This window comes from Dysidea avara, chromosome 4, assembly GCF_963678975.1.
Source record: "Dysidea avara chromosome 4, odDysAvar1.4, whole genome shotgun sequence".
In the NCBI taxonomy this organism is placed as follows: domain Eukaryota; kingdom Metazoa; phylum Porifera; class Demospongiae; order Dictyoceratida; family Dysideidae; genus Dysidea; species Dysidea avara.
This window is the reverse complement of record NC_089275.1, coordinates 26,504,335-26,513,968: the sequence shown is the minus strand read 5'-3', so window position 1 is coordinate 26,513,968 and position 9,634 is coordinate 26,504,335. Positions and strand designations below refer to the sequence as shown.

The 9,634-nt window shown below is 38.2% G+C and overlaps 1 non-coding gene across 1 annotated transcript; it reads right to left on the bottom strand.

Annotated features, from left to right (window-relative positions):
- Nucleotides 1-7,330: 7,330 nt before the first annotated feature.
- LOC136254900 (U4 spliceosomal RNA) lies at nt 7,331-7,469 on the bottom strand. Its single transcript, XR_010700833.1, has one exon. It is a non-coding gene; the product is annotated as a U4 spliceosomal RNA (small nuclear RNA).
- Nucleotides 7,470-9,634: the final 2,165 nt, after the last annotated feature.

Below are 9,634 nucleotides of genomic sequence, written 5' to 3'. Positions count from 1 at the left end.
AGAGCTCAGTTAGAAACAAGTCATCCTGTAGAGAGATCAGCTAGAAGAAGTCACCTTGTAGAGAGTTCAGCTACAAAGAAACCACCATGTAAGAGAGTTCAACTGCAAACAAATCACCTGTACAGAGTTCAGCTAGAAACAAGTCACCCCGTAGAGAGATCAGCTAGAAACAAGTTACCCTTTAGTCAGATCAGCTAGAAGAAGGTACCTAATAGAGAGTTCAGCTACAAAGAAACTACCATGTAGAGAGTTCGGTTGCAAACAAATCGCCCTGTAGAGAATTCAGCTACAAACAAATCACCCTGTAGAAAGATCAGCTAGAAGAAGTTACCCTGTAGAGAGTTCAGCTACAAACAAGTCATCCGGTGAAGAGATCAGCTAGAAGGATCACCTTGTAGACAGTTCAGTTACAAAGAAATCACCCTGCTTCATTTTTTTTTCTTCCTGGGGTAAAGAAAAACATGATAGGTTAAAAAGCCCTAAAGCCGGCCATAGGCCGGCTTTGGGGTATACAAATACAAAAAGAAGTAAAATCTAATCCAAAACAGCCAAGCTGTAAAAAAAGAGTGCGGCCCTCAGAAAGGCTATGGTGAAAAAAGATCTGAAATCCAAAGTGGCGGCCAAGAAATTGCTGTGACGGTAGGTTAATGGTTAAAATTTTAATAACGACAATTCGGGTGAATTTTGTGCCAAGACCAAGCGGCACCCAAATCACCTGAATTGTTGTTATTAAAATTTTTACCATTAACCTACCATCACAGCCATTTCTTGGCAGCCACCTTGGATTTCACATCTTTTTTCACTATAGCCTTTCTGAGGGCCGCACTCTTTTTTTTACAGCTTGGCTGTTTTGGATTACATTGCCTTTACAGAATAATAGTAGTCTATCTAATATCAAATACAGCATTAAAACAACAAAATGCTTACAGATTGCCAGATATAGAATTTAAAAATAACCGCAACTTAATTTTTACTGGATAGCAAGCCAGCCAGCCAAGCCAAACCAAGCCAGCCAGCCAAGCCAAGCCAAGCCAAGCCAAGCCAAGCCAAGCCAAGCAAAGCCAAGCCAAGCCAAGCCAAGCAAAGCCAAGCCAAGCCAGCCAACCAGCCAGCCAAGCCAGCTGAGCCAGCTGGCCAGCCCACAGCTTCAAGGCTAGAGGCCAAACGAAAGTGCACAGCCAGTGTCAGCCACCATTTTACACTACAATAACAATCTCACCAGTGGGATGTGCCTTTTATGGTTCTGATGAGATTGTGCCCTCTGTGCCTTGTCTTTCCTTTAATCTTCAATTAGGTTCATTGTCTTCTTGCTGTTGCAATGAAACCATATCAAGGCATTAATTATCCTTATCAACAGTTTTCTTGAGCAGCATATTTAGATGCCGCAAACTTATTTAAACACTTATGCTTGGTAGATACCTGTAACTTCACGATAGGTTTAATACCAAGCCCATTAATTATTTAATGTGATCTTAGTTGATTAATAATGATCAAGCACCAAGACCACATCTCTTAACAATCTATCACAATGACACACCCAATTAATATTGGCCTAGCTGTATTCATAATGATAACACAACAAAACTATGAAATAGTGGCACACCCTTGGCTGACTCAAGATACTCCAATACAGCAGTCACCCTAATAGAACAGTCACATGTGTACAGCTGTATGCTATAACAAAAACCAAACAAACTAGTATATTAAAAATATAAAAATGAAGTAGGGATCAAAGCGATAAAAAGTAGTGAAACAATGATGGTATTACAACATAGCTCGGTGGGGTAATTCCTACTTTGACATTGAACAAAATGACTGTTATAACAAGCCGATGTAGAGATTTTCCCACCAAGCTATGCTGTAATACCATCATTCATCTCTTGTTTTATTACTTTTTCTATCCCACCGAAGGCCTACATCAAAATAAAAAAAGTGGAAGTATATGGTAGTTAAATCCCAGTGCATATGGAAGACAACATCAAGACACACGGTAGTGTGTCGTGCGGCCTAAGAAGCCGGCGCGCAACGCCCGTGAGTATATTGACAGGAAGAACGAAAACACAATTGTCGCACGTCCGTAGCTCTGTGCTGCCTTGATGAAACAAAACGATGTTTGCTGTGGACACTCCCTCCAACTTCAGCACTCCACATTCCAAATTTGAGTGAAATCGCTTCAAGCGTTCCCGAGATATGTGGCTTCAAAAATTAGCTTAGTTTCTTCGAGTTTTTTTTCTTCTTATTTTTCTTCCTCTTTTCGCACACTTACAAAAACGGCTATAAAACGCAAACGCTATATCCGATTGCCTTGAAATTTGGCATGCAGAAGGGGGTATAAAGGCGCATCTTGGTGCCAACTTTGGCTGGAATACAATAAACAGGCAAAGAGTTATGAGCGATTATTCACGAAACATAACACCAATATGTTGTCATGCCTACAGGGTAAACCGCATATGGGAAGAAGCTGAAAATCGGTGGGTGAATAGGTTAACTATTGAACCTCAAACCGTTTGTGGTTTGAAAGAAATCAAGCTAAAAACCAGGAAGATACAATGAAAAAACCAACAGTGTGTAACAATTATGCAATCGAAATTAGCTACTAAAAAATGACTGCATGCCACGCCTACCAGATAAACCGCTTGGGGTAATGCTTTGAAAATCGCTGTACAGATGGACTAATCATCTTAGAAAGGCTCTTCAATGGTGAAGAATCAGACTTAAAGCCATGGAGTTATAACACGAGATCCAACTTGGTGTAGCAAGTGCGAGATCGAGATACTCTAATAGAGCAGTCATCCTAATAGAGCAGTCACCCTGAAGAGAATTCAAGAGATCAGCTAGAAACAAGTAACCTGTATAGAGATCAGCTGCAAACAAGTCACCCTGTAGAGAGATCAGCTAGAAGAAGTTACCTTGTAGGGAGTTCATGCAACATACTATGAAAAGATATAGTTCAGCTAGAAGAAATCACCTTGTAGAGTTCAGCTACAAAGAAACCACCATGAAGAGAGTTCAGCTACAAACAAATCGCCCTGTAGAGAGATCAATAGAAGAAGTTACCTTGCAGAGAGTACAGCTACAAAGAAACCATCGTATAGAGAGTTCAGCTACAAACAAATCTCCCTGTAGAGAGATCAGCTAGAAGAAGTTACCTTGTAGAGAGTTCAGCTACAAAGAAACCATCATGTAGAGAGTTCAGCTGCAAACAAATCACCTGTAGAGAGTTCAGCTACGAACAAATCTCCCTGGAGAGATCAGCTAGAAAAAGTTTCCTTGTAGAGAGTTCAGCTACAAACAAATCACCCTGTAGAAAGATCAGCTAGAATAATTTCACCTTGTAGAGAGTTCAGTTGCAAAGAAACCACAATGTAGAGAGTTCAGCTTCAAACCAGTGACCTTGTAGAGACATCAGCTAGAAGAAGTTACCTTGTAGAGAGTTCAGCTACAAAGAAACCATTCTGTAAAGAGCTAAGCTGCAAACAAATCACCTGTACAGAATTCAGCTACAAACAAATCACCCTGTAGAAAGATCAGCTAGAAGAAGTTACCATGTAGAGAGTTCAGCTACAAACAAATCACCCTGTAGAAAGATCAGCTAGAAGAAGTTACTTTGTAGAGAGTTCAGTTACAAAGAGACCACCATGTAGAGAATTCAGCTACAAACTAGTGACCCTGTAGAGACATCAGTTAGAAGAAGTTCCCTTGTAGAGTGTTCAGCTACAAAGAAACCATTTTGTAAAGAGCTCAGCTGCAAACAAATCACCTGTGCAGAATTCAGCTACAAATAAATCACCCTGTAGAAAGATCAGCTAGAACAAGTTACTTTGTAGAGAGTTCAGTTACAAAGAAACCACCATGTAGAGAATTCAGCTACAAACTAGTGACCCTGTAGAGACATCAGTTAGAAGAAGTTCCCTTGTAGAGTGTTCAGCTACAAAGAAACCATTTTGTAAAGAACTCAGCTGCAAACAAATCACCTGTGCAGAATTCAGCTACAAACAAATCACCCTGTAGAAAGATCAGCTAGAAGAAGTTACTTTGTAGAGAGTTAAGTTACAAAGAAACCGCCATGTAGAGAATTCAGCTACAAACTAGTGACCCTGTAGAGACATCAGTTAGAAGAAGTTACCTTGTAGAGTGTTCAGCTACAAAGAAACCATTCTGTAAAGAGCTCAGCTGTAAACAAATCACCTGTACAGAATTCAGCTACAAACCAATTCACCCTGTAGAGAGATCAGCTAGAAGATATTACCTTGTAGATAGTTCAGCTACAAACAAATCACCCTGTAGAGAGATCAGCTAGAAGAAGTTACCTTGTAGATCTTTCAGCTACAAACAATTCACCCTGTAGAGAGAACAGCTAGAAAAAGTCACCTTGTAGAGTGTTCAGTGACAAAGAAACCACCTTGGAGAGCTCTGTAATAAATATATATATATATATAATTTATACATTTACTGATAAAATCAAAAATATTTAAAGTACATCTGCTTCATCTTTTCTTCTTCCTGTGGTAGAGAAAAAAAGATAGGTTAAAAAGTCCCAAAGCCGGCCATAGGCCGACTTTGGGGTATACAAATACAAAAAGAAGTGAAATCTAATCCAAAACAGCCAAGCTGTAAAAAAAGAGTGCAGCCCTCAAAAAGGTCTTTGCACAAAAATTCACCTGAATTGTCATTTTATTAAAATTTTTACTATTAACCTACCATTACAGCCATTTCTTGGCCGCCACCTTGGATTTTACATCTTTTTTCACCATAGCCTTTTTGAGGGCTGTACTCTTTTTTTACAGCTTGGCTGTTTTGGATTAGATATATTTACACCTTAAATTGAAAGAAGTGCAATCAAAGTAAATTGAAGCCTTACATATATAAAACTACAACCTCAGAAGCCATACACATTGTAAAAACTTTTGTCTCCTCCCCAGCTGCCCATGCATTAGATCACGTGAAGTTGCATGATCGAGTGTGTGGGGTGGCTGGGGATGAGACTAGTATAACTACAAGTTCAGCAAAAATTGAAGCCATACACAACTGACATGGTTATCTAGCCTTACTGACATGTCGTTTGTGAACTTACTGCTTCAAAGTGTGGGATAGAAGCCAGTTAAACCCCACACTGCACTTGTAGGATATCTAGTTATCAACACCTCAGCCTCGGCTTCACCTTGGCCTCAGGTTGATAACTATGATATCCTAGGTTTTAACTATAACTTATCGCTTGGATCCCTACTTCACTTTAAATTAATATATTTTTAATATACTAGTACATATAACACAATTATAAAACTAGAGTATTTTAAAAATTTGAAATAAAGCAGGGTTACTTTGATGTGTAGGAATTCTCCCACATTTGTGACCTAATTTTGAATATATGCACATTTATCAAAATTCGTTTTATTGGTTCTTTGTTGTCTACAGGGATAGAGGAATGGACTGGCTAAGTTTCAGCATCATAAGTTAAGTAGTATGTAAAATACAGCAGTAGGCATCCAAACGAGTGAACAAATCAATATGTACAAAAGACACCAAGAAAATAATCTACAGGTGCTTACATAAACCATCATAACTTACTGATACAACAGCATACGGAGTTGAATCATTGCTCATTGTATTCGCCATGAATTTGTGAATCCACCAAGGTATAGGTTTTGCCAAAGGTATTCTTCTGTGATCCGGAAGAAAGGCGAATTTATTGAAGAAAGATTGTCGTAAATTCTTTCGTCACCGCAACATAAACAAACGTCTGTCACTCAGAAAACCCACCTGCATATGAAGATGAAATAAGGATTTTTGAACTCCTTATGAATAGGGGAACACGATGACGTCCAGGATTTATCCACTGGAGTGTCAATTCACTGACCAGCAAGGCGATAAAAGCTTGCATAAATTTTTTCTGGAGCTGGCATTTTTTACCCATTGTTTTTAAATGTGTTTTATTACAAAAGTACTATAGTGCGTAGATCAACAGTTTTCTAAAATTAGGTCACATTTAGCTTCACAAATATATTAATTAATTACATCTCTTATGTCACTACTTTTATACAATGCATGGATTCCTACGTACTTCAAATTTAAATTAATTATTCCGTATGTGACTGGCTCTGCGAAAACCAGCCCTTCCAGAAATTTGAATTTACATTTCATATAATTCCTCTTTGCATGATCTAAATAAAATGATATTGGGTCAGATTGAACATACTATATATATAACACTTTCGTTCAAGCTGATAAGTAATTTCAGTATGAAGTTACGTTGATTTGTATTAAATATATTATTGCAAAGGCTGGTTTTCACAGAGCCAGTCACCTGTAGAAGAAGATTAACATTGCATATGCACACAGATATATTGTACTTACCAACATAACCTGTACAATGGTACTTGTTCACAGTTTGATCAGTACAGTCTTCACAATATCTTGTGTTGCTATTTCTCAGAGAAGTTGACTGGTTCCCAACAATTTCCCAAACACTATTCTTACAGTGTAGGTTGTAACGAACTTCATGTATGTTATTAGGATCATCTGATCTGATGTACAATATTGACACTGACATGGAACTGTAATAATCACTAGTATCAGATCTAGATAAACAGTTGTAATATGTACTGTTGATAGTAACAGTTTGATTACTTTCAGTAACATTTGTGGAATTCACCATATCGACAACATTGCTAATAAAATCTTCAATGGTGCAATGTGGAATACTAATGTCAATTAGACTTGTTAGCAGTAACAACAAGGATCCTGTCACTCTCATCTTTATCAATGACCTATAATTAATTATAAGGATGCATCAGCCTTGAAGTTATACAAGAAATGTTTTCCATATAATTATCATATAGCACAATAGTACCGTAAGTGGGGATCATGGAGGTTGCCCCTTCACACAAGAAATACTAGCCAGAAACCAGCTTTATAATACCTTATTTGCACCTTAACAGTATTGGTTAAGTAGAATCAAATTCAAAGTGTCTTCAGCATGGCCAAAAATGCTTCCAATAATATAAATTGCTAAGGATTTTTAAAAATATTCAACACAACCGCCCGCCTGCCTGCCTGATGGCCTTGCTTGCCTGCCTTCCCTGTCATCTGCCTGCCTGATGCCTTCAGACAAGAGCAACGGCTAAAGCTATGGGTATGATTCTTTTACTGTTTGATGTCACTTTAGCCCAGCTGGTTCCTTATGCAAAACACACAGCGTACACATCATGGACCTACTGTACCCTAGTCCTCATTTACATGTCATTTCTTCTCACTGAAAGCACAAGGTGTCAATTCACAGGTAGCTAGTGCATGATGGCTTAATTGCATATGTTTGTATTTTTCATGGTGACTAGATTGATTGATTGCAGAGCTTCATTAGTAATGCTGTGTAACAGGCTGAACATAGTTTGGGGAAGTTTTCAATTAGCAATAACCGCACCTCAGTTGGACCTACCTCACTGGCTACAGTACTACCACTGCACATAGCCGATAATGAAGCATAATAGCCACTTCCCTTTTACAGTAATTGATAGTTGGGGCTTGCATTCAAATGTAAACATTAAGTATGACACCATTCTTCCCATTGATGCAGTTCACCGCTTATAATTACAGTATGTTTACAAAAAAGTAGAAGAACAAAATTAATATGTATAGTATGATATGTGACCCAATTTTTGGAAGACCATCCTTTTCTGCACATTGGTCATCTCTCTTATAGGCTAAAATGAAGCACTGGGCAGCCCAAGAAGCCGGCACACAACACTGTGAGTATATTGACAGGAAGAAAGAAAACGCAATTTTCATGCATTCATGGCTCCATGCTGCCTTTACAAAACAAGGCATTTTTTTCCGTGAACACACCGACCAATGTCAGAACTCCACATTGCAGATTTCAGCAAAATCACCGCAAGCATTCCCAAGATATGAGACTTCAAAAATTGGCTTTTCTTTGTTTCTTTTTTTTCATCTTTTTGCACACTTACAAAAATTGTCATAAAACACGAATGCAATATCCAATTGCTTTGCAATTTGGTACACAGAAGGGGGGTATAAAGGTGCATGTTGGTACTAAGTGTGGCTGGAATACAATGAGCATTCAAAGAGTTATTACCAATTATTCACGAAAAATAACATCAGTATGTTGCACCTGTACAGCCTAAACCACTTATGGGAAGAAGCTGAAAATTGGTATGTGGATAGGTTAACTATTGAACCTGACACCTTTTGTGGTTGAAAGAAATCGAGCCAAAGACCATGAAGATACAGTGAAACAACCAACAGTGTGTAACAATTATGCAAACGAGATTGACTAACAAAAACGAATACTTGCCATATCTATGATGTACCAGACAAACAGCTCAGTGGAATGATTTAAAAATTGGTGTAAAGATGGATTAATCACCTTAGAAGGCTCTTTAACAGTTTAGAGAATCAGACTTAAAGCCACAAAGTTATAACACAAAATCGCAAGTGCAAGATCAAGATACTCAAATCACCCTGTAGAAATATTTGCTGGAAACAAATCACCATGTAGAGAAATCAGCTAGGAACTAGTCACCCAGTAGAGAGTTCAGCTAGAACCTGTAGAGTCAGTAGAGATATCAGCTACAAAAAAATCACTCTGTAGAAAGATCAGCTGGAATCAAGTCACCTAGTAGAGAGTTCAGCTAGAAACAAGTCACCCTGTAGAAAGATCAGCTAGAAACAAGTCACCTTGCTTGTAGAGAGTTTAGCTAGTCACAAGTCACCCTGTAGAGAGATCAGCTTGATCAAGTCACCCTGTAGACATTCAAGTCACCTGTAGAGATTTCAGCAAGAAATAAGTCACCCTGTAGAGAGATTAGCTGGAAACAGATCACCCGTAGAGAGATCAAGTCACCCTGTAGAGCTGAAAACAAATTACCTGTAGGAAAATCGTTCAGCTACATGTTTCTGACTCTGTATTCACAGGCTTTAAGCCTCCTCACAGGTCCCTAATTGGATAGCATTCACACAATAAAGATCAGCTTGATCATGTAAGTGTCACCCTGTAGAGACATTTCAAGTCACCCTGTAGAGAGTTCAAATAGAACGAGTAGGTTCAACTACAAACAATGAGAGTTGCAGTTACAGTTCAGTTATGTAAGAAGTCACTTTAGTAGATGTGATAATCATTCATTTTATTCAGTGTTAAATATACAAATATTTAATCAGACAAAAAGCTATACACACAATTGCTTCTTTTGTTCCACAATTCCTGCAGTAAAGAAATAAAAACAAGTTAAAAGGAAGCACCAAAGCCAGTTTAAGGCTGGCTTTGTGGCTTGCAATACAAAAAGAAGTGATATCTAAACCAAAGCAGCCAAGCTGTAAAAAAATAATGCGGCTCTCAAAGCCAGGGTGATGAAATCAAAGGTGGCAGCCAAGAAATGGCTGTGATGGTAGGCTAATGGCAAAAATTTTAATAACAACAATTCAGGCAAATTTGGTGCCGAATCCTAGTTAAACTTAGAGGATACAATGCAAATTCACCTGAATTATCCTTCAGGCAAGCATAACTTGATAAAAAAAATAAATAAATAAATTTTTTTCACTGTTTTACATTGCTTCAGCCCGATAGGTGTCTTTTCAAGTTTTAAGTATACCGCAGTTAGGGTCCACAATGTGAAAAACG